Here is a 26147-nt window from a genome sequence, read left to right as displayed (position 1 = left end):
ACTTAAATTTGCTGTTGAATTGTGGAACATATCTTTTGCTTTCTCGAAGCCGACCGAGTGTATAGGAATCACAGGGGACGCCAGGAGCTCTAATAGCCTGCGAAATTCACCTTTCTTTGTTCGATGAGGTGGTTTCCAAGAGCTGTTGATTGAGGAGAGCGGTTTGAAGCCGTGCTGCTTACCTCCGATGCAATTCAGCAACATCGCTTCTAAAAAAGAATGTGCAGTCCGCTACACAGCATATACAGAGTGGTCCATTGGCCGTGACCGGGCCAAATATCTCAAGAAATAAGCGTCAAACGAAAAAACTACAAAGAAAGAAACTAGTCTAGCTTGAAGGGGGAAACCAGATGGCGCTATGGTTGGCCGGCTAGATGGCGCTGCCATAGGTCAAACGCATATCAACTGCCATTTTTTAAAAATAGGAACCCCCATTTTTAATTACTTAATTACATATTCGTCTAGTACGTAAAGAAATATGAATGTTTTAGTTGGACCACTTTCTTCGCTTTTTGATAGATGGCGCTGTAATAGTCACAAACATATGGCTCACAATTTTAGACGAACAGTTGGGAACAGGTAGGATTTTTAAATTAAAATACAGAACGTAGGTACGTCTGAACATTTTATTTCGGTTGTTACAATGTGATACATCTACCTTTGTGAACTCATCATTTCTGAAAACGCATGCTGTTACAACGTGATTACCTGTAAATACCACATTAATGCAATGAATGCTCGAAATGATCTCCGTCAACCTCAATGGATTCGGCAATACGTGTAACGGCATTCCTCTCAACAGCGAGTAGTTCGCCTTCCGTAATGTTCGCACATGCATTTACAATGCGTTGACGCAAGTTGTCAGGCGTTGTCGGTGGATCCCGACAGCAAATATCCCTCAATTTTCCCCACAGAAAGAAATCCGGGAACGTCAGATTTGGTGAACGTGCGGCCCATGCTTCGACGATCAATCCGCCTGTCATGAAATATGCTATTCAATACCGTTTTAACCGCACGCGAGCTATGTGTCGGACATTCATCATGATGGAAGTACATCGCCATTCTGTCATGCAGTGAAACATATAGCAGTAACATCGGTAGAACATTAAGTAGGACATCAGCATACATTGCACCATTTAGACTGCCATCGATAAAATGGGGGCCAATTATCCTTCCTCCCATAATACCGCACCATACACAAACCCGCCAAGGTCGCTGATGTTCCACTTGTCGCAGCCATCGTGGATTTTCCGTTGCCCAATAGTGCATATTTTGCCGGTTTACGTTACCGCTGTTGGTGAATGACGCTTCGTCGCTAAATAGAACGCGTGAAAAAAATCTGTCATCGTCCCGTAATTTCTCTTGTTCTCAGTGGCAGAACTGTAAACGACGTTCAAATTCGTCGCCAAGCAATTCCTGGTGCATAAAAATGTGGTATGGGTGCAATCAATGTTGATGTAACATTCTCAACACCGACGTTTTTGAGACTCCCGATTCTCGCTCTATTTCTCTCTAACTGATGTGCGGATTAGCCTCGACAGCAGCTAAAACACCTACTTGGGCATCATCATTTGTTGGACGTTTCACATGTGGCTAAACGCCTCCTGTTTCCTTAAATAACTTAACTATCCGGCGAACGGTCCGGACACTTGGATGATGTCGCCCAGGATACCGAGCAGCAAACATAGCACATTCCCGTTGGGCATTTTGATCACAACAGCCATACATCAACACATATCGACCTTTTCCGCAATTGGTAAACGGTCAATTTTAACACGGATAATGTATCACGAAGCAAATACCGTCTGCACTGGCAGACTGTTACGTGATACCACGTACTTATACGTTTGTGACTATTACAGCGACATCTATTACAAAGCGAAAAAAGTGGCCTAACTAAACATTCACATGTCTTTACGTACTACACGAATATTTAACAACAAATGGGGGTTTCTATTTTTAAAAATGCAGTTGATATCCGTTTGACCTGTGGCAGCACCAGCTAGCGGGCCAACCATAGCGCTATCTGGTTTCCCCCTTCAAGTTAGACAAGTTTCGTTCTTTGTAGTTTTTTCGTTTGACGATTATTTCGTGAGATATTTGGCCCGGTCACCCTGTATAGCTTTCTAAATACGTATCGAGATAAGTGTAGATGTGCCTATAATGCCATTCAATTATACATGATCTTCACGAAATTGCATTTTTTTATACATCCGCATAAGAGTATCTGAATTTTTACGCGTTTTGATACAACAGCTGCTGGCTACTGTGCGACTATGACTTTACTCTGGTTCTGCTAAACCATCAGCTTGATATTAATTATTTCCACATTAGACGTCGAAGCAATCTTAACGTGCACTGCTAGTTAGGACGCGTTGCCTCTCGTATGATGCTACACCACTTCCTTAACGAAAAGAAAACACCTATCTACAGATTTGATTGACGAAGTCTAACTAATAGCGTACTAAGGCCAAATAAATACTGAGTTGAAACTTCCATTTGTCCTACATCATTGAACAGCCTTTGGTACCAAAATATATTTGTCCTTCATAAATGATATTAAAATTTGTTCGGTACCATCTGGTGACAGCAACTGTAAATTATGAGACCTTCAACCCTACTGGAGTTTTTGAAAGATAAATGGATTGTCTCGTTTATTGTCTTCTAGTACAAAAATGTAGAAATTCACAGTTTGCGGCCACATAAATAAAATGCTTGTCGAATGATATTTGAGTTTACAGAGGTTGTGAACCTGATGATGAATCCTATTTCTTTGGGTAATGAATCCTATTTCTTGAGGCAGCGTTGATTGTTCTGTGATAGCAGGGACTCATAGCTGCAGATAATTTTACGTATGAGTCCGATTTCCTCGTTGAGCACAGACTATTAGCTCGAGAAGCCATTTCCAGTATTCGCCAGGCCATTCAGTTACTAGCTGCATACACTGTCCTGTTTTCTGAATGACATGCGACAGGGAAGCACTTGTTTGTGTGTCTGTTTAACTTCGTTTCATTACCGTTTGTATATGTCGTATACTTCTAACAGATTGCGAAAATAGTCTTAAATTACTCGGTGGAACATAATGACTTGTAATTTTATTGCTGCTTGAGACCACAGTAATGCATACAAGAATTAAGCTTTTCTAATTTTAATGCCCCCCCCATGAACCATGGACCTTGCCGTTGGTGGGGAGGCTTGCGTGCTTCAGCGGTACAGATAGCCTTACTGTAGGTGCAACTACAACGAGGGGTATCTGTTGAGAGGCCAGACAAACGTGTGGTTCCTAAAGAGGGGCAGCAGCCTTTACAGTAGTTGCAGGGGCAACAGTCTGGATGATTGACTGATCTGGTCTTGTAACACTAACCAAAACGGCCTTGCTGTGCTGGTACTGCGAACCGCTGAAAGCAAGGGGAAACTACAGCCGTAAAATTTTTCCGAGGGCATGCAGCTTTACTGTATGGTTACATGATGATAGCGTCCTCTTGGGTAAAATATTCCGGAGGTAAAATAGTCCCCCATTCGGATCTCCCGGTGGGGACTACTCAAGAGGATGTCATTATCAGGAAAAAGAAAACTGGCGTTCTACGGATCGGAGCGTGGAATGTCAGATCCCTTTTCGGGCAGGTAGGTTAGAAAATTTAAAAAGGGAAATGGATAGGTTAAAGTTAGAAATAGTGGGAATTAGTCAAGTTCGGTGGCAGGATGAACAAGACTTCTGGTCAGGTGACTACCGGGTTATAAACACAAAATCAAATAGGGGTAATACAGGAGTAGGTTTAATAGTGAATAGGAAAACAGGAATGCGGGTAAGCTACTACAAACAGCATAGTGAACGCATTATTGTGGCCAAGATAGACACGAAGCCCAAGCCCACCACAGTAGTAGAAGTTTATAGGCCAACTAGCTCTGCAGATGACGAAGAAATTGAAGAAATGTATGATGAAACAAAGGAAATTATTCAGATAGCGAAGGGAGACGAAAATTTAATAGTCATGGGTGACTGGAATTCGACAGTAGGAAAAGGGAGAGAAGGAAACGTAGTAGGTGAATATGGATTGGGGGTAAGAAACGAAAGAGGAAGCCGCCTGGTAGAATTGTGCACAGTGCACAACTTAATCATCGCTAACACTTGGTTCAAGAATCATAAAAGAAGGTTATATACATGGAAGAACCCTGGAGATACTAAAGGGTATCAGATATATTATATAATGGTAAGACAGAGATTTAGGAATCAGGTTTTAAATTGTAAGACATTTCCAGGGGCAGATGTGGACTCTGACCACAATCTATTTGTTATGAACTGTAGATTAAAACTGAAGAAACTGAAAATATGTGGGAATTTAAGGAGATGGGACGTGGATAAACTGACTAAACCAGACATTGTACAGAGTTTCAGGGAGACCATAAGGGAACAAATGGCAGGAATGGGGGAAAGAAATACAGTAGAAGAAGAATGGGTAGTTTTGAGGGAGGAAGTAGTGAAGGCAGCAGAGGATCAAGTAGGTAAAAACACGAGAGCTAGTAGAAATCCTTGGGTAACAGAAGAAATACTGAATTTAATTGATGAAAGGAGAAAATATAAAAATGCAGTAAATGAAGCAGGCAAAAAGGAATACAAACGTCTCAAAAATGAGATCGACAGGAAGTGCAAATTGGCTAAGCAGGGATGCCTAGAGAACAAATGTAAGGATGTGGAGGCTTATCTCACTAGGGGTAAGATAGATACTGCCTACAGGAAAATTAAAGAGACCTTTGGAGCAAAGAGAGCCTCTTGTATGAATATCAAGAGCTCAGATGGAAACCCAGTTCTACGCAAAGAAGGGAAAGCAGAAAGGTGGAAGGAGTATATAGTGGGTCTATACAAGGGCGATGTACTTGAGGACAATATTTTGGAAATGGAAGAGGATGTAGATGAAGATGAAATGGGAGATACGATACTGTGTGAAGAGTTTGACAGGGCACTGAGAGACCTGAGTCGAAACAAAGCCCCAGGAGTAGACAACATTCCATTGGAACTACTGACGGCCTTGGGAGAGCCAGTCCTGACAAAACTCTACCATCTGGTGGGCAAGATGTATGAGACAGGCGAAATAACCTCAGACTTCAAGAAGAATATAATAATTCCAATCCCAAAGAAAGCAGGTGTTGGCAGATGTGAAAATTACCGAACTATCAGTTTAATAAGTCGTAGCTGCAAAATACTAACGCGAATTCTTTACAGGCGAATGGAAAAACTAGTAGAAGCCGACCTCGGGGAAGATCAGTTTGGATTCCGTAGAAATATCGGAACACGTGAGGCAACACTGACCCTACGACTTATCTTAGAAGCTAGATTAAGGAAAGGCAAACCTACGTTTCTAGCAATTGTAGACTTAGAGAAAACTTTTGACAATGTTGACTGGAATACTCTCTTTCAAATTCTGAAGGTGGCAGGAGTAAAATACAAGGAGCGAAAAGCTATTTACAATTTGTACAGAAACCAGATGACAGTTATAAGAGTCGAGGGACATGAAAGGAATCTGTATATTGAGCAAGCAGTGAAGGAAACAAAAGAAAAATTCGGAGTAGGTATTAAAGTCCATGGAGAAGAAATAAATACGTTGAGGTTCGCCGATGACATTGTAATTCTATCAGAGACAGCAAAAGACTTGGAAGAGCAATTGAATGGACAGTGTCTTGAAAGGAGGATATAAGGTGAACATCAACAAAAGCAAAACGAGGATAAGGGAATGTAGTCGAATTAAGTCTGGTGATGCTGAGGGAATTAGATTAGGAAATGAGATACTTAAAGTAGTAAAGGAGTTTTGCTGTTTGGGGAGCAAAATAACTGATGATGGTCGAAGTAGAGAGGATATAAAATGTAGACTGGCAATGGCAAGGAAAGCGTTTCTGAAGAAGAGAAACTTGTTAACATCAAGTATAGATTTAAGTGTCAGGAAGTCATTTCTGAAAGCATTTGTATGGAGTGTAGCCATGCATGGAAGTGAAACTCGGACGATAACTAGTTTGGACAAGAAGAGAATAGAAGCTTTCGAAATGTGGTGCCACAGAAGAATGCTGAAGATTAGATGGGTAGATCACATAACTAATGTGGAGGTATTGAATAGGATTGGGGAGACGAGAAGTTTGTGGCAGAACTTGACTTGAAGAAGGGATCAGTTGGTAGGACATGTTCCGAGGCATCAAGGGATCACCAATTTAGTATTGGAGGGCAGCGTGGAAGGTAAAAATCGTAGAGGGAGACCAAGAGATGAATACACTAAGCAGATTCAGAAGGATGTAGGTTGCAGTAGGTACTGGGAGATGAAGCAGTTTGCACAGGATAGAGTAGCTTGGAGAGCTGCATCAAACCAGTCTCAGGACTGAAGTCCACAACAACAACAACAATTTTAATACAGCTATGGTATTTTTTGCTACAGAATAGCAAATATATATGGCAAATTTAGTGACGTAGCTCTTCTACAGCATAAGTGCTTATGGAGCACAGTCATACTGAATAGGAGGATTTTTATTCTGTAGTTGCAGCTCTTTCAATGTCACGCCTCTCGGAAGTCTAGAATAGTGAAAGTGGCGTAACATCGTGCATCGGAATCCCTCTCGTACCTATCTGGACGGCGCACCATTCAAATGGTCACAGAAGCATCACAATGTAGATTTGCTCCGCAATCCCTGTCAGGCCTGCAAAGAGTTACGTCACAGCATTTGTCTCGTGCAGATCTGCTGTCCTGACACAAAAACGGCATAGTTCCTTAAAAAAAATAGTGACTGCATTTAGGTTGTGAAGTGCAATTATGCGTCCCTGGGCTTAACTGTGAGTTTTACGGCTGTTGGTTTTCTCGCAACCGACCACATATGGACACTCCAATCAAAAACAAAGTAGTGTGCTGACATTTGCGGTCGCATGTCGGAAGAATACTAAAAAGCACCTCTCACGTGGGAAATGTTATCCGAGACTGAAGCATTCACGAAAGTTGAAGTTTTATGCCGATCACGTGCCATGATTCTATTACTGTGATTCAGTAACACTAGCAATGGCATGTCAATCCATAGTTCTTAATGAACATCACCCAACAGGTCATTAAGTAATACTATTGATGAAATAATGCGTCATTGTCAAGCAGAAGGCAATTATTAACAAGTGAGCAAAGCGAGATGAAGCCGAGCAGAGTTCTACGTACTCAGTGGCGTGACTGAGTACATGTCTGGTACATTTACGATTTAGGGTGTAATTTGTATTACTATGTGACGACAGTGACGAATTCAAGGATTTTACAATCTGACACCGACGGTTTTACGTCGCCTTATGTGACGTTGTAAACGCTTTTATGACCCTGATGGACCGTGGTCCGAAACTGTTTGTTAAACAAAGAAATTTTGTCAGCACCTCTTGGTGGAAATCACGATGTTCTTCCTCAATTAAAGTTAGTTCTAGAAACCTTCTGTCTAGGCTTCCTCTAGATAACATGCGTCTGTCTGCGAGCGTCTGCCAGTTCAGATCTTTCAGTGCCGCTTTGCACATTCGTTCCGCAGGAGATTGTTTTCGCCGGTAGATCGAACTTCGACAGGTGACGTTTCAGCTTTAGCCGAACTAGACGAAAATACCTAAGGTTATTGCCTGTATGAGAATGCATACAATGCGACTGTTTTATGAGGATAATTCCTATCACTGAAAACATCTCGAAATACTAGCACAGACGCTCTGGCGATGTTTGAGTTCTCGCATTCTCGTGCATGAAATAACCGTACGTCATTTCGCCTATATGTTTTTTCTAGCAAAAAAGGTTCGAGTGAAAGAAGGTATGGTTTGGGGAGAAAGCTCGGTTGAGTAAATGGTGTTGTACTGACTGCACACCACACTCCTGTTTTCACATCAGCCAGAGGTTCCAGAGTAAGTGATGACGACTGTTTTGCGAGATCATTAATCAGCTTGTAAGGCTCATCTCGTCTTGATAATTACCCTCCTGCCTGATGATAATGGATTCTTTCATCATTAGTGTTATTTAATGATCTGTTGGGTGAAGGTCTTTACGCACAATGGATTGATATGCCACTATGAGTTTTTTATGTCCATTGTCGAAAGATGTTATTGAATAACAGCAATAAAACATGCCACGAGACTCGAATAAGCAACATTCACACTCTGTTTTCGTCCACCAACGACTTCGCCTCTCTCTTTGTGTGCTTAAATTTTTGAGCATTAATCATATCAATACAGTTTCCTCATCACTAGACATAGTGTAGCAGACGGGTTAGACGAAAAGAAGAAAATGACATGTATGTGTGGCGTTACTGGCCGGATGTGTACGTGTCTGAATACAGGTGTATCTAGATCCGTAGCTGTAACACATAACTCTGGTTCTTGTAAACTGTTCTCCTGTTCCATCTAGATGGTACCTGTAGACCGGCACAATTATTCAGTTCTCCATCTGCAGCTTCTGAAACAATTCTCACAGGACTGAAATGAGGATATCCCAAATGTGTACCAACGGCGATTTATCGTTTCTTGTTGTGTTACCGGTAGGACTTTATAGCATATTACCACTATGTACTCTGTGTTCCATTTCCTTAAGTTTACTCCTTCTCGTATACTCTGATTATAAATCTTATTTTATTTCGAATTAGTCTTTCGTTAATCCACTGTTACATCGTATCTGGATACCACGTAAGTTAATGCCTACCTCGATCTGTACAAACCAACCATTATATAACGTTTCCTGTGTTTGCTGTATGATATATGAGAATGCGTCGAAAGCCAATGAATTAAAAAAGAAAAAGTTGGCCGGTGGACCCAACTAGGGTTGTTCGGCTGCCTGGTGCAAATCTCTCTGTCCGACTGCCGCAGTAATGGGGAGCAAAACACCACGCTAATACCGGAAACGGCGAACTAGGGCGTGCCAGAGCTTCATTGCCCGTGACATCTGATGTGAATCCACAGGATGAGGAATTCGTGCCAAGGCCGTCTAGGGACAAAATTGCTGCAATCGAGGACATATTAAGTGAGTTTGCAGTAGAGTTACAGCAAGGCTTGTCTCATTGATCAAGCAGAAGCTCTACCCATTTGCATTTGACCTGGTTGGAAGGGAAAACTGATGCCTTAAGAGAGGAAAATTCAAGACTGCAGAGACCGATGGCCGAACGAAATATATGCAGACTGATTCACTGAAACATTAAATCAAGCAGTTACAGGAGGAAAATATGAGGAAGGTGAAGGAAACTGCTACGTGGCTTAATCTCCAAAAACTCCATGCAGGAAAACTACAAACAGGACCGGAATGAAAAAATCCGGTGATAAGGACCCAGCACACCCAAAATCCTATAGGCCAGTTTGCCTAATCAACACGTTGGCCAAAACGCAAAAAACTCTTATGTAGTCGGCTTCAGGGCCATCGAACACTTAAGAGGTATGTACCTGCTTCAGTATGGCTTCCGAGAAGTACAATCGATCGATAATGCAATAAACAAAGCCTTTAAGATTATAGGAGAAAAAAATGGCTCTGAGGACTATGGGACTTAACTTCTGAGGTCTTCAGTCCCCTAGAACTTAGAAGTACTTAAACCTAACTAACCTAAGGACGTCACACACATCCATGCCCGAGGCACGATTCGAACCTGCGACCGTAGCGGTCCCACGGTTCCAGACTGTAGAGCCTAGAACCGCTGGCCACTCCGGCCGGCGATTATAGGAGAAAGCACCCGTAAATATGCAGTCGCAATAATAACACAGGCCAACGATGAAAAAACTTTTTTGCTCAAAAAATCGTATTCTTATGTTTTTTAGTGTGGGAAATCCTAATATGGTACTTAAAAAACTGTATCACCCACCATTTCGTGACATTTTACAGTTCAATTTATTAAATAAAGCGATTTTTTTAAAAAATTAATTGCTTTTATATAGTTGAAGTAATTTAAAAGGGAGGTGTCATAAATGTATATAACGTTGCTAGCACTGCCGCAAAAGATTTGCTGGCCAAACAAGGTCGACCCTATTTTAGTGTTAACAGATGGTGTTTTGTTTACTGTCAACCTAACCTCAGTTTCCCATTTCCTGTTCATGTGTTCAGTACAGTGTCTAATCGTGGTTGTAAAACCCTTCCGACAGTTATTGTTATATTTGTGGTTAATTTCTTATTAAAAAAACCAAATAAACATTACCGACTTTGTGAAAAAGGTTTATCTAATTTGAATCTAAACTTGGTGATCAAGATAAATCTTGGGCGCCTCATAGGGTATGTTATGTGTGTGTTAAAGATCTGAGAAAATAGTTCAAAAAGGAGAAAAAAAGCCTTCGGATTTGCTGTTCATATGATATGGAGCGTGCCAAGAAATCATTCTGCTGATTGCTTTTTTGTAGTGTTGATATTACTGGTCATAATTCGAAAAACAAGAAGATAACAAGCTACCCTAACCTTCCGTCCACCAGTAGGGCATGGTGTAGATTTTCCGTTTCTTGAAACACCAGATTATTTAAATTCTATTGCAACAGCAGTGGTTTCTGATGTACACTCTAATTTACATGAACCAGATGATGATGAATTCCACTGTAATACAGAAAGTCTAGATCCCAAATTGTTTACTCAGACCGAGCTTAACGATTTGGTTAAGGATCTGGGCTTAACGAAGGAAAAAATTGAACTGCTTGGCTCTACATTAAAAGAAATGAATTTATTGACAGTTGGAATGAGCATATACATGTATAGAAAGACAGAGCAGCAATTTTCCAAGTTTTTTTCAACAATAAGGTGATTTAGTGTACTGCTCAGACATTCCCGGTCTGATAAATGAGTCTTGTATTGAATACAAAAAGGAAAACTGGAGGCTGTTTATTGATTAATCCAAAACTAGTTTAAAGGCTGTTTTATTACTCAATGGTAACATGTATGCATCTATACCTGTTGGACATTCTGTACATATGAAAGAAAGCTACGAAAACCTATAAAAAGTGCTAAATAAAATAGGCTATTCTGCTCATGGTTGGATGATATGTGGCGATCTAAAAGTAACATGCATGCTCCTTAGTCAGGAAGGTGGCTTTACCAAGTTTCCAAGTTTCTTGCGTGAGTGGGGCAGTAGGGCTAGGGATCAACACTGGTGCAGAAAGAACTGGCCTCTGAGGGAGTCGTCAAAACCTGGCGAGAAGAACATTCTACGCAAAAACCTTGTAGATCCCACCTCTGCATATAAAGTTAGGCCTAAAGAAACAGTTTGTAAAGGCTTTGCCTAAAGATGGACCATGTTTTAAGTATCTCTGCAAGAAATTTCCACACCTTTCAGAAGCTAAACTGGAAGAAGGCGTCTTTGTCGGACCTTAGATTAGAAAACTGATGTTTGATGTTAACTTTGACCTTAAATGAGAAAGAAGCACGGGTATCATTCAAGTAAATCGTTACCAAGTTCTTAGGACATGAAAAAGACCCAGAATATGTTTCTATTATAGCTACACTGTTAAAGAACTTTAAAACTTTAGGATCTTTAATGAGTCTGAAAGTTCACTTTTCGACCAGTCGCCTTGATTACTTCCAGCACAATGGGAGATGTTAGTGAGGAGCAAGGATAGCGTTTTCACCAGGATATTAAAGTGATGGAAAAACGCTTCCAAGGCCGCTGGAACGCCAACATGATGGGGGACCACTGTGGTCACTTCACCGAGAAGTTCCGCAAGCGACTCGTCGCAGAAAAGGCTACACAAGAAGCTACAAATAAAAAAGAGAAAGAAAATACAAACCGACTCCGGATGACAAGTGAAACCTCCATTAACACATATCATGTTCGATAAAAAGACGGGAGAGCTGCTGGATATCAGTAGTACTGCTACAGTGGCACTCACCTGAGGATGGGCAGAAGACTCTGCGCCGAAATATCGTGGCAGGGCGTTACTCATGTCCGGCAGTTCTCCCGTGTTTTTATCGAACAATCAGTGCGCCGGGAAAGCTTTAAACATCACAACACATATCATTGTTCTAAGTAGCTTACTGTAAATTCAAACCACGCTTATGTTGTAACAAAGCGTTTGATTACTTTCCCGTTTACCGTATAGCATAGGATTTTTATACTATATAATAAAAAAGCACATTGCTCCAAAAACTATGGTTGATAAAAAAACTAAACATAGATTTCGATTCAGCTCATAAAAAATCTATAAAGATAAGCAATCAAGGTAAATTTTTCGATTGCCTGTGTAATCGGCATCGCACGCGCCTTCTGTGTTTGTGATACATAGAGATCTTGTGGTACCCCAAACTGTGTGCTATAGTCTACTAGACTACTGCAAGGACAAAGCTGTAGAGTGGCGAATGGGCAGTCGTCAAGTGATCAAACGGATATCCGAGGAATACCCACAGGAATCAATAAGTTGTCCCATCTCCTGGGACATCAGCATTGAGCCACTCACACAGGTGACGGATGCCAATAACAGAATTGATGGTGTGGTGGCATACGGTGATGATTTACTTGTCGTGATCTCAGCAGATACAAGATTACAGTTAGAGGAAAGAGCCAGTGGCACGTTATCAGAGTATCACGATGGTTCAACCAACACAAGCTTACAGTAGAAAAAACTAAACCACATACATTTTAATGAAAGTTTCTCTGAAGGGAGACCGTTCCATTGACCTTCTCGACACCAGCATCAAAGGAACAATAGTCACACAATTCCTGGTGGTACACGCTGATGAACAACAGAACTTTAATGAGCATATCAATATTGTAACAGAAAAAGCAGAAAAAAATTTACACGAACTAGCGCGAATTAATACATAAAAATACAGAGTCTCGCCAGAAACAATTAAAACATATCTCTGTGCTATATTTGAGTCGATACTGACCTCTGCAGCCACCAGGTGGACACACCTTCTTGCCTTAGTCACGAACATAACAGTTGTCATACGTGGACAAAGGAATGTGCTACTACGGCTATCTGGAGCACGTGGCACCACTTCAGTGGATGGACTATGTGTGGTGCTAGGTATTTACATCAAGAGACATCACAATTAAATTTCGAGTTGCAATGTACTGGCTTGAGTTAGGAAGACAGGGCAAGATAACTGCAATAACAGGTGTACGGATCGAAGACAGGCATCAACTAAAACGGTGGCGAATTGACTCCTGGCAAACGGAATGGGAATCACGTGACAAGGGGCGAAGGGTATATGAAATAATCCCCAGTATTAGGGAGAGGCTGAGGATGAGCCACGTTGGCCGAAGTCGTTGAATGTTTCATTTCTTGACTGGGCATTGTCCATATCCAACTCATTTACGTCGCGTGACCAAGCGGACAAAAATATGCACATGTGGAGAAGAAGGATCGCAGAGCATGCGGTTCTACAGTGTAGAAATTACAGGGACACAAGACAGATGAATGCATTCAACTTACCTGCAGATGAAAGATTATGCATTGTTGTCCGACACACTGTTCACTGGCGAACATTAAACAGGCTAAGAGGCATTATTTCAAAGTCGACGCTTCAACATCTCTGACGCCAAAGAACTACTGGAATAGATGTCACAGAATTCAGAATAACACAAAATGAAAGATTATAACTTCGTAACTCGGTATTGCACATCTATCACTGCAGAAGCTATCACTGCAGCTACTTCATAAGCATAACAATATAAAAATGTTTACACCATGAAACACTGTACTTCAGTACCGCACACTTATAGAATATCGAGAAAGCATGAAACACTGTAATTCATTACTGCATCTTGATAGAATATAACGTATGGATCTACCATATAAGCACCTAATAAATGTACATTTTTAGATTCAGGTTAGGGTAATTATCGAGACATTGATAGGAAATAGTACCGCTAAAAATATTTGAAAAACAGGATGAAATTGTCTGTCTGTAAACCTTAGGTAATATTGAGAAAGCATGTTTGTAAGGAAAAAATATGTTTCAGCGCTTTAGACAGAATTATAATTTTATTCATAGAATGTAATAGCATTACGGTTACGGATGTCACAACTCTCACCAGTTCCTGTCATCTATTTCTTCTTCTTAAAGAAATATTTATTCCATATTTTCCAATTTCCTCATTTTTATAATATTTCCAAGGTAAATAATTCTGCAGATAATGAACAAAGACATGGACGGTAGGTTAAAAAGAGGGATCTGGTATGGCCCGCAGTACACAGCCAACGGTGTGTGTGGTTGCGGGGGACGGAGAACACCGTTGTGTACAAGCTACTAGTTCTTTCAGTGCCTCCAAGCAGACACAGCGGCTAAGAGGCCATACAACCCATTGTAAGAAATTAGGCAGCGGGTCACAAAACAGCTGCAGCACACGAAAGAAAAGTATCTGACGCCTCTTCAGCAGCTTGGGCGTCTTTGTGACGAAGATGGTACGAAATGATTAGGAAAACACGAACATCCAGTCCCCGAGCGAAGAAAAACCCGACCCGGTTGTGAATCGAATCCGAGACACTGTAGTAAATAGGCACCAGTTGTCGACACTATCAAACAAAAAGATGCAGATGATGCGGGAGCATGACATGTTTCCCGCGAGTGTTGCCAGTGACATAACAAGAAACAATGTTGCAGACTTGCTCCAAACTGCACAGGGAACGTGTTTGCAACGGAAAACATGCCTCCAGCGCCAGTTTGGGAGCGGCGTTAGTCACGTCTCAATACGCGAGGTACCGGGCTCCAGTCCTGGTCAGACAGGCAACTTTAATGTAGCAGGAGATTTCGTAACAGTGCACACTATGCCGTTCGATGAAAGATCCTTTCTGCCTGCACGTTCCTTACCGCTATTCAGAAAGTCTGCCTGACTGTCCGTGGGGGCGACGCCGCTGTGTCACCGCACCATGAGGGTTGTCGTGCACCAAACGGAATTTCGTGAGCTGGCTGCAGGCGTTTGTGGTGACACCAACAGCACGATTAAGCCGTCGTGAGAGGGAACTGTTGCCTTCCATCTCATTAGGATCTACAGTCCTTACCAGACAGACTTGCTCATGGCAGTGGTGACGGGACGGCGTAAACTACACTCCTGGAAATGGAAAATTGACACCGGTGTGTCAGACCCACCATACTTGCTCCGGACACTGCGAGAGGGCTGTACAAGCAATGATCACACGCACGGCTCAGCGGACACACCAGGAACCGCGGTGTTGGCCGTCGAATGGCGCTAGCTGCGCAGCATTTGAGCACCGCCGCCGTCAGTGTCAGCCAGTTTGCCGTGGCATACGGAGCTCCATCGCAGTCTTTAACACTGGTAGCATGCCGCGACAGCGTGGACGTGAACCGTATGTGCAGTTGACGGACTTTGAGCGAGGGCGTATAGTGGGCATGCGGGAGGCCGGGTGGACGTACCGCCGAATTGCTCAACACGTGGGGCGTGAGGTCTCCACAGTACATCGATGTTGTCGCCAGTGGTCGGCGGAAGGTGCATGTGCCCGTCGACCTGGGACCGGACCACAGCGACGCACGGACGCACGCCAAGACCGTAGGACCCTACGCAGTGCCGTAGGGGACCGCACCGCCACTTCCCAGCAAATTAGGGACACTGTTGCTCCTGGGATATGGGCGAGGACCATTCGCAACCGTCTCCATGAAGCTGGGCTACGGTCCCGCACACCGTTAGGCCGTCTTCCGCTCACGCCCCAACATCGTGCAGCCCGCCTCCAGTGGTGTCGCGACAGGCGTGAATGGAGGGACGAATGGAGACGTGTCGTCTTCAGCGATGAGAGTCGCTTCTGCCTTGGTGCCAATGATGGTCGTATGCGTGTTTGGCGCCGTGCAGGTGAGCGCCACAATCAGGACTGCATACGACCGAGGCACACAGGGCCAACACCCGGCATCATGGTGTGGGGAGCGTTCTCCTACACTGGCCGTACACCTCTGGTGATCGTCGAGAGGACACTGAATAGTGCACGGTACATCCAAACCGTCATCGAACCCATCGTTCTACCATTCCTAGACCGGCAAGGGAACTTGCTGTTCCAACAGGACAATGCACGTCGGCATGTCTCCTGTGCCACCCAACGTGCTCTAGAAGGTGTAAGTCAACTACCCTGGCCAGCAAGATCTCCGGATCTCTCCCCCATTGAGCATGTTTGGGACTGGATGAAGCGTCGTCTCACGCGGTCTGCACGTCCAGCACGAACGCTGGTCCAACTGAGGCGCCAGGTGGAAATGGCATGGCAAGCCGTTCCACAGGACTACATCCAGCATCTCTACGATCGTCTCCATGGGAGAATAGCAGCCTGCATTGCTGCGAAAGGTGGATATACACTGTACTAGTGCCGACATTGTGCATGCTCTGTTGCCTGTGTCTATGTGCCTGTGGTTCTGTCAGTGTGATCATGTGATGTATCTGACCCCAGGAATGTGTCAATAAAGTTTCCCCTTCCTGGGACAATGAATTCACGGTGTTCTTATTTCAATTTCCAGGAGTGTATGTCCGCAAAGCCCGGCGGGAATGCAGTTCGCCATTTCCGACTGATCTTCTAGGTTAACATCGCGGACAAGTCAGTTGATTTTGTCCCACCGAATGTGATACAAGATTTTCAAGAGGATCAGTTACAGCAACAAACTAGGAACCTGGCAAATATGTGCAGTCGTATCAGCAGTTGTTATATATTCGCAATTTGGACAAGCAACGACATCGTGGAACCACCAAAAGATGATGTAATGAATTTTTAGACACAGACAGCTAGTTTAGACTAAGGACCGTCTTCAAGTCACTGATTAACACTAAAAAAAGATGCATTAATATTACAAGAAGAAGAATTAATATCTGGCTTGAGGAACACGAGCTGTTGTTGTCTGGGAAACACAGACAAATCAAAGTAGTAGGTCGCAATATGCAGTAGTAGATCGTGCACTGGGACCACGGAACCACGAAATTCGTTTGTGCAGCAGTGTGCTTTCATCAAGACCCGTCATTACAGTGCTAGGACGTACGGAGGCCATACAAGTTGATAAGCCCAAAACAAGATTAACAGGCAAGACGGAGGACTGAAACCGAGTACGTCGTGCCAAGTTGACCAAACAGCGCCGTTCTCCCCCACTACAAGCTCCGTGACACACGGTGGCGCGAATCCGCGTTAGCCAGCAGCAGTTACGCGTAAAGGATTCGCTCAGCTGCTTTAAAAATGCAATTTAGGTGTGACGGTACCCCAGCATTAGGAGGAAAAACAGTCCTCACAGACATATGCCCTTGTCCACGGCCTAATGCCTGTAAAAAATAATTCATCAAGGACACAAAAAGCCCGCACTGTATGATCAAAGACTTAGTTGTTTTTACCTGCAGTGCCTGTCTGATACCGGTGCCTCTATTACCTTAAACGTTTTGCATCAACCACTAAGTCCAAAAATCGACAGTCCATTACAGTCTTAAGCATGCTGTCCGTCCAGCGGTGTACGTAAATGTAAGTACGCTCGAAACTAAAAATCCCAGAAGTGAAAACTTCAGACGTTACAATTGTTCGTATGAGCAACGTGCGTGATGCTCTTGTCTCTAATGAATTCTGCGCTCTGGACCATAACGGCCATTCGATCACTCAGGCGAAGAGAACCGATAAACTCGGTTCAGGCGGCGGTGAGGAATGAGCTTCTTCTGCAGCTGTCAGCGCGAAAGAACTGTTTACGAATGCCGCAACATTCTGTAGGACGCTGTCTGGCCAGAATGTCACAGAGGTCTGAGCTGCGCAGTTGCTGACCGGAAACTCTGCACGAGGCTCTGTCAACACTGCACACTCTGCTTATTCTCCTTCTCCTTCTTCTTTCTTCGTTTTATCCGACTTTGAAGTACGTTAGACCAGTCACTTTCTAATCTTCTGTCCCTTTCTTTTAGTCCAGTGTTGTTTCATTCTTTATGATCTTGCTGTCCTACCTTCTTCAGAGATTTGGATTGTTCGTTCTGTTTTGATTTTGACTAGGAAATTTCTTACTTTTTTTTGCCTTTTTATCTGTGAACGTGTTTTCTGTGATTCGGAGTTCTTTTAATTCCTTCTACATTTCATTAAACCAGTGTGGTTTGGTTTCTTTGTTGGATAGTCTATTAGGTTTCATTCTGAAGATGTGTCCATAAAAATGAGTTCTACTTTTCCTCATTGTGTTGAAGAGATTTTTGGTTGTTTGATAAGTTTCACGTCTGATTTCGATTAGTTCGTTGTTATGGAGTCTGAGGCCTAGTATTTTTATTAATATCTTTCTTTGGTTGATTTCCAACCTTTCAGTTGGGCCTTTTGGAGCAGAACTTTTTGGAGCAGAGGTTGAAACGTCCCCTTAGAAAAATTATACACGACTGTGCTTAAACTGAAACACAATATTTTTGGCGCAACGCAATCTGACTTCCAAAAATTCCTACGAAAGAATGGCCCTGACCAACATTAACCTATACGTTTCACAAATCACTTACCTCACAAAAATCTTCGTTACTCAAGCTACTGCAATACAGCGAGCGCCACAACTGCCAGCTAAATAAAAGATTCAAACTACTGAAGGCACTAACTACTGATAGGCATAGTTAGCAAATGAAAGATTTTAATACAGAACAAACAATGGATTTACCTTAATAGTCATAATATATATAGCAGTTCATGACATCCAGTCTTACAAATTTCCCCACGTTCACCACTGCTGGCGGCTCACCTCCAACTGCGCAACGCTACGAGCTGTTAGCATCCAGCTGCCGCTGCCCAACACTACAATGGCAGACAATGCAAACCAGCCACAGACAACACACGGCACAGCCAGTGATTTTCATACAGAGCACTACGTGGCAGCGGCGTTACCAATAAAATAACCTAAACAGCCTACTTACAAGGTAAATACCATTGGGATAGTCCATTTCTTTATCGTATAGCAGACTTCATCACAAATTTCTCAAGCTACTTCATCGAGGACTTTTAAGTAGAAGGCCCCCAAGGAGGAGGAGAAGAAGCTTGCGTTTTGGTCATTCTGTGGCTCAGTAACAGGAAGGAGTAGATGGCGCAAGAGGCACAAGATCTGTTCAATCTTTAGGCTTCCAGGAAATAGTCGGCAAGTTACGAGTCCTGTGAAAAACGATGTAGGCCTCAGAACGCCGGAAATACACATAATACCGTACTGGTGTCGATAGTTTTATGTCGGAGAGATTGTGCGCACTATTCAATAGTGCCATATAGAACGTGAAACGTGTTTTCGCATACGGTACCTGAGAAATCTGCCGTGGCAGAGCACGGTCTACAAAACGGATGCCACACCGCATTCGCAGAAACATCTGTTATTAAAATGAGAAATAGTTTCCGGGACAGCATCATAAAACAAGCCATCGAGATGAACGTTTCCAGGAACACCCCCAAAAGACTGCAATCTGCAGTTAAACACAGCTCGGAACCCAACCATCGGAAGGTTGAAGGGAGCACGGGTGTCTTACAACCAGATACGTACCTTCTGTGGCACTGGACTCAGCATCGTTGACGTCACAGAGGGTAGGGCCGCTAAGTAAGGACGGCAGCAACAGCCAACGACAGTTACTACTCGACAATGACCGAATGTCACTCGGTCAAAAGCTCGTGGGTTTTAGATCACTTGACGCCTTTGGAATCCCGAGAGAATTTCATTATTATTATTATTAATATTATTATTACTATTGTTGCTACTATTGTTGTTATTATTATTGTTATTATTATTTGTTGCATGGAATCTTGTCGTTTTTCGAATGGCGTCAGTTGGAATAAAATTCTGGAGCTTTCGAGGGCTATGACTGTCTTGTTCGCCAGTGAGTGGCGGGGCGGGCACGCCTGAGGCAGCAGTCAGGGAGGGCCGCTACGGCGCTTGCACGGGGAGGCCACTGAGCAGCTGAGGCGCGGGCTGGCGCGTCGCCTCAGCCTCGCTGCAAGCGTCGAGCACCTCGCCTTACACACTACCAAGCGTGTACCGTTGTATGTGGATGAATGACCAAACATTCTCGTCTTTTCAAACTGTATTTTGTGTCTTTTTTTGCAGTCAATGCTCAGCTGCGGCTGACTTGCCGAACTTCCTTGTTTAACGTGTCGCTTGTGCTCCGTGCAACGTTCCGTAACTGTGTGAGTTGTTTTTATCTACACAGATGCTCCTGCTTTCGCGAGAGGCGCCGTACACTCGGGGCGCGTGAAACGCCACGTCGTCTTTAAGAACGCGCAGCTTAACCCGTATTTTGACAGCGGGCCGGAACACCGGTCTCAGTCCGTGACTCTGCAGCCACGGCTTCACTTTCTGCTCTTTGCCCTTTGTTTTCCTTCGGTGGCACCTGAAAGCGATTGCAAATCTCTTTGGTTTTAACCATTCCCTCTGAACACAAGTCTCAATTCTGAAATCCAGTCTTTAGGAGGTCGTCGACAGGAATAATTTTTGCTCTGTGTATTAACGTGTACACGATCGCTTGTTTGGGTACAGGATGGTGAAAACAAAGCTACGTTCACCTCCCTGATATTGCTTCACAACGAATATGCGCTGCAGCATTTTATCGATCACAGAACGGCGTCCATCCCAGCATTAGATTTACAATCGAGATAGAGAAGGAATTCGAGCTAGCGTTCTGGTATGTTGCAGCTGAGCGGAAGGCGGGAGACTTGGTCAGTCAGTGTACAGGAAACCAGAGCACAGTCATCGATACTCGAATATGTCCACCACCCTGCACATAAGAAACGTTCCGATCTCCTTCTCTGCTATCCCATAGACTACGAATCACTTGCGTACAATGGTGGCTCTCACGAAGTTTACTGTCAGGAATTTCTTCGAAAAATTAGCGTCTATTTTTGATAATAGTAGACCTCTTTTAGCGTAAAATGCCCTATTTTCCTCTGCTGCAATGCTCCTTATATCCTTCTCGATTCGCCCTTCGTGTGCTACTTTGCTTCGAAAAAAATTCCTTCGGGTGGGCAGTTATTTGGGCCCCAATTTCGATGTGATGTCTATCGATCATCTCATTTCTGCTCCTCATCAATACTTGTGTCTTACTTTGATTTCCCCTCACTCCATATTCTGTACCCATTATACTGTTCATTCCTATGACTGTTCTTCATTTTCACTGATTATATCAGCAGCTAATCTTATCACTGAAATCCTGCACTGCATGTGCCGTGTGCGTCCAAGAGCTGGAGTCGAAGTGAGGCAAGCAGAGGCCGCGTGGGCGTCACCTCCTGCGGCGGCGACCTTCCCGACGCGAGCGGCAGTCAGCCCTCCGCGCCCCGCGCCTTGCCCGCTGCCAGGTGCCCGCTTCCTGGCCACACACCACGGCAAGTCCGCAGCCTTCAAGGAGCGCGTGTTTACACGGGCGGCCAGCCCGGGGCAGTGGGCAAACGGCGCACGCCGTCCGTCGTAAAGGAAATGCGCCAAGTGGCGGGGCAGCCGGTTCTGTCAGCGCCAGAGGCGGGCCGGACTCAGCTACCAGGGAGACACGTGCGCTGCACCGCCTGCAAAAATAACAGGTGCACTCGCGAGAAAGAAAAACGTTTCATTGCAGTTGTGATCGTAGAGGTATAACGTGGCGGACGGTGAGCTAAGTGCGCAGTCGGACCGCAGACGAATGTCGACCACAACACAGCTGTCTGCAGACTGAAATGGTGTGGCGGTGGCTTCCTGTGACAGGTGACAGCGCCAGCAACGGTTCCTTACCTTCAGAGCAAGAAATTTCATTTAAAGGCCGGAGGGGGGGGGGGGGGCGCAATGGAAAATTTCACGCCGAATTTTCAATTCAGAGACGACGTATAACATTATGTTTTACACTGAAGCGTCAAAAAAATTGGTATAGGCATGCGATTTCAAATACAGAGATACGTAAACAGCAAGAATACTGCGCTGAGGTCGGCAACGCCAATATAAGACAAGTGTCTGGCGCAGTTGTTAGATCGGTTGCTGCTGCTAAAATAGCAGATTATCAAGGTTTAAGTGAGTCTGAACGTGGTGTAATACGAGCGCACGACCGGTAGGACACAGCGTCTCCGAGGTAAAGATGAAGTTGGGATTTTCCTCTACGACCATTTCACGAGTGTACGGTGAATATCAGGAATCCGGTAAAACGTCAAATCGCCGACATCGCTGCGGCCGGAAAAAGATCCTGCAAGAACGGACCGACGACGACTGGAGAGAACTGTTCAGCGTGGCAGACGTGCAGCCCTTCCGAAAATTACAGCAGGTTTGAATGCTGTGTCAGCGTGAGAACCATTCAACGGAACATCATCGACACGGGCTTGATGACGCAAACCTTCACGCCTCCACACTGACACTGGGCCTTTGATGAGTGGAAACACGTTGCCTGGTCGGACGAGCCTCGCTTCAAATTGTATCGAGCGGATGGACGTGTACGGGTGTGGAGGCAACCTCATGAATCCATGTACCCTCTATGTCAGCAGCGGACTGTTCAAGCTGGTGGAGGCTCTGTAATGGTGTGGAGACTGATATGGGACTCCTGATACGTCTAGATACGACTCTGACGGCTGACCCGTACGTAAGCATCCTGTCTGATCACCTGCATCCATTTAATAAATGTAACTACATCCTGTGTCTGGAGTGCAGGACTTCGTCTGGTCGATCTCCAATAACACAATACCAACAGCCGTTACATTGGTTTTATTTATTAGGCAACGAGTAACGACATTACATTATGTCATCTTCAGAAAGTAATGCGGCACTGTTTGGTTTGTAACACGAGGCTCACTCGATATACGCAGGCCTGAAGATGACATAATATAATGTCAAAACTGGTTGCCTAATAAATAAAACCAAAGTAACGGCTGTTTGTATTGTATTATTGGTGCATCCATTTATGTCCATTGTACATTCCGACACTCTTCGGCTCCACAAAATCAAACAACCACAATCTATGTTAAATGAACAAACTCATTTTGCAAGCCAAAGTTATTTCAATAATTTTAAAGACCTATTATAAAGTTATTTCTTGCATATGTCAATTGTTTAATAGTTATATCTTCAGCTCTACGAATAAATTCATCCTTGACAACACCATGTACAAAAACATCGTCAAGTGTTTACCAACACGTGTGTGCAAATATGCCTCTCGAATAAGTGCCGCGTGGGGTAGCCTCGCGGTCTGGGGCGTCTTGCCACAGTCCACGTGCTCTAAGGCGCCTTGCCACGGATTGCACGGCTGGATGCGTGTGTTGTCCATAGCGTAAGTTAGTTTAAGTTAGGTTAAGTAGTGTGTAAGATTAGGGACGGATGACCTAAGCAGTTTGGTCCCATAAGATCTTACCACAAATTTATAAATTTCAATGAAGTGACATGTACGGAAACGACGGGGAAAAGAATGTTTACTGGTGCTAAAACGTTAAAAACGCTTTTCGTGGATTATGTGGTAAGTGTACACTGTTCATCTGTTCCACTATTTTGCACATACTTTCCACGAAATTTATAACCTAACATTAAACATTTTCGTGACAGGAATATGCTCAAAGTGGTTCAAATGGCTCTGAGCACTATGGGACTCAACTGCTGTGGTTATCAGTCCCCTAGAACTTAGAACTACTTAAACCTAACTAACCTAAGGACATCACACACACCCATGCCCGAGGCAGGATTCGAACCTGCGACCGTAGCAGTCGCACGGTTCCGGACTGCGCGCCTAGAACCGCGAGACCACCGCGGCCGGCCAGGAATATGCATTTCACCTCATTCAAGAGAAGAAGTAAAGCACGTATTAAGACAAATTACACCTGATGATGGACCCAAAGGGGCCGAAATGCATCGTGTACTTAATAAAACGCGAAAAGTTGTGGCTGGAGGCGTTTTTTAATTCATACCTCTGGTGTAGGAAGTTATTTGTTTGTGAAAGGCAGCTAAGCTGAAGTTCACGCACAAGAATTCTCTTAGTGATCATATAAACCAAGAGACGGAAAAACTTCGTTATCATACAGCTCAAAGGAAGGTACAAAGAATGTTGTCTTTCGTCTACAATGCAAGCGAAGGTTCAATAATATTTAATGTATGTAACAGTATACCTATCAACGTCCAATTTTTTAGTGATCCATCAAAACAGTTAATACTATTTTCGTGGAGCCATTTTATCCGTCTCTCACTTGTCTGTCTGTTCGTCTGAATATTACTCAGCGTTGACGTGTTTAAAATAAAATTTTTATGATCACACGTTAAAAACACTATTTAATACGCTTTATAAACAAAATATGATATTGCGTTGGTAGATTGTTGTGTCGGCTCTTGTTAGAATATGATTTTGTTGTAGTGTTTTTTCAATGTTTAAAACAAATTTTTAAAATTTTCTTTTTTACGTATTTTTACCTGAGGAACCACACGTGAGGCAGAGGTAGGAGTACTACATCTCAACAAGGGGGGAGGGGAAGGCCACATTTTAGGGGAAGCCCCTCACGTGCTGAATAGACGTCCATTTAGCAGGCACCGGCGGAAGATCGTGGCAGCGGCCACGTTTGCTATGGAGATAGAGCAAAGAGGGAAGAATTGTCGCGATGTTGTTGATGTACTATGCGAACGTCCAGTTGTAAGATATCGTCAAGTAGATATTCCACAAGTGACAACTTATACAAAATGCTTTCGTCTTTGAAGGTGTGAATCTCCGTGAGGTCGTTCGCGGATGGTATTGTTGCGTACTCCAAATGTACAGCGCTAGAAAACTGTAGCGAAAACCGGGAAGACCTGGAAAGGAGTGACGACTGGTGCACGCATTATCAGTTGAGTCTCAACTTAAATAAAAGTACTGTACTGTGTATAAGTGTGACGAAAGAACCATTACTATTCGAATACACTATTGATGATGATGAGTCCCATACTTCTTTACAGAGCGTAGGGGAGCGACGATGAATGATGATAATGAAGACGACACAACAACACCCAGTCACCTCGAGGCGGGAAAAATCCCTGACCCCGCCGGGAATCGTACCCGGGACCCCACGCTCGGGAAGCGAGAACGCTACCGCGAGACCACGAGCAGCGGACGAATACACTATTACTGATGAATAAATGGAAATAAAAACGATCATACATTACCAGAGTAAACGTTCGGAGCTACCAAAAATGAAACGACGGCATAAAATTAGATGTAGAAAAAGAAGCCGGCAACCTGAGATTCATAGGAAAAAACTCTGGATAATATAAATAATCGCTATCACACATAAATGACTTACACAAGACTCTTTTGACTGCTTCATTGGTGTGAATATTCAAATAAGCGTTGCGCGTTTCGTCACAGGTTTGTTTAGTAAGCGCGACGGCTTTATGGGGCCGATCATCCTCAAGGAGGCGTTATAGGACCTCTTCTGTTCATATTCTGTGAACATGAGTTAGGAAGGTGTTTGCAGATGTTGTCGTCGTTTACCGTCTAGATAAGTCGTCAGACTATCAAATCGAATTACAAAATGATTTAGACAACGTATCTGCATTGTAGAAGAAGAGTCAATTAAGGTTGAACATAGTACTGAAACAGTTCCATTACATTCGATAACTCAATAATTTTAAACTCTAAATACTAGGAACAACTGAAATTGTAACCATAAGACAGGAAATGTGGGGAGGGCGAACTGAAGACTTGATAGGAGGAGTAGAAAATCTACTAAATAAACTTCCTAATGTGCGTTTATCCGTTCTCTTCAGGAATACTGCTGCGGGATATGGGACCATTTCTAATGTGCACTGACGGTGGGTATCGAAAACGTTCTAAGAAGGTCTTTGTATTTCGACGAAAATGGCAAGAGAGCGTCACGGATATTGAGAGTCTGTTGGGGTGACAAACATTACAAGAAAATCATTTCACGAAAATAAATTCATGAACTATCTCGTCCGAACGCCAAACCAATTTTTTGGTGACTCCTACCTGCAAAGGGAGAAACGACAATCATAATAAAATAAGAGAAATCGGAACTTCCATTGGAAGATTTGGTTGCTCACTCTCCTAACGTGCTATTCACGAGTGAAACTTTAGAGGAAAACTGTGAAATTGGGTTCTTTGCGCCCTCTGCTAAACACTTAAATATGAACTGCACAGTAATCATGGACGTGTACCTCACCAAAGACCAGGGTCATAAGCTACAAAAGATGCGTCGTACATCCCAGAGGGGTTTACTATTATAATTTTGATAGCGTGCGTTCCTAGAACATTCCTGGAAACATCAGGTGCATCGGTCACGACGAGGAAAACGGATAAACTGAACTCGTTCGTGGGTTTTATCCACAGGCGTTTCAAACATCAAA

General features: G+C 43.6%; 1 protein-coding gene across 1 annotated transcript in view; it reads left to right on the top strand.

Moving 5' to 3' along the window:
* The window catches only part of LOC126305265 (uncharacterized), a 164311-nt gene that overhangs the window by 5314 nt on the left and 132850 nt on the right, over positions 1–26147 (top strand). The window lies entirely within an intron of this gene.

This window comes from Schistocerca gregaria, unplaced genomic scaffold, assembly GCF_023897955.1.
Source record: "Schistocerca gregaria isolate iqSchGreg1 unplaced genomic scaffold, iqSchGreg1.2 ptg000304l, whole genome shotgun sequence".
In the NCBI taxonomy this organism is placed as follows: Eukaryota; Metazoa; Arthropoda; class Insecta; order Orthoptera; family Acrididae; genus Schistocerca; species Schistocerca gregaria.
The sequence above is the reverse complement of the archived record's forward strand: the minus strand, read 5'-3'. Positions and strand labels throughout refer to the sequence as shown.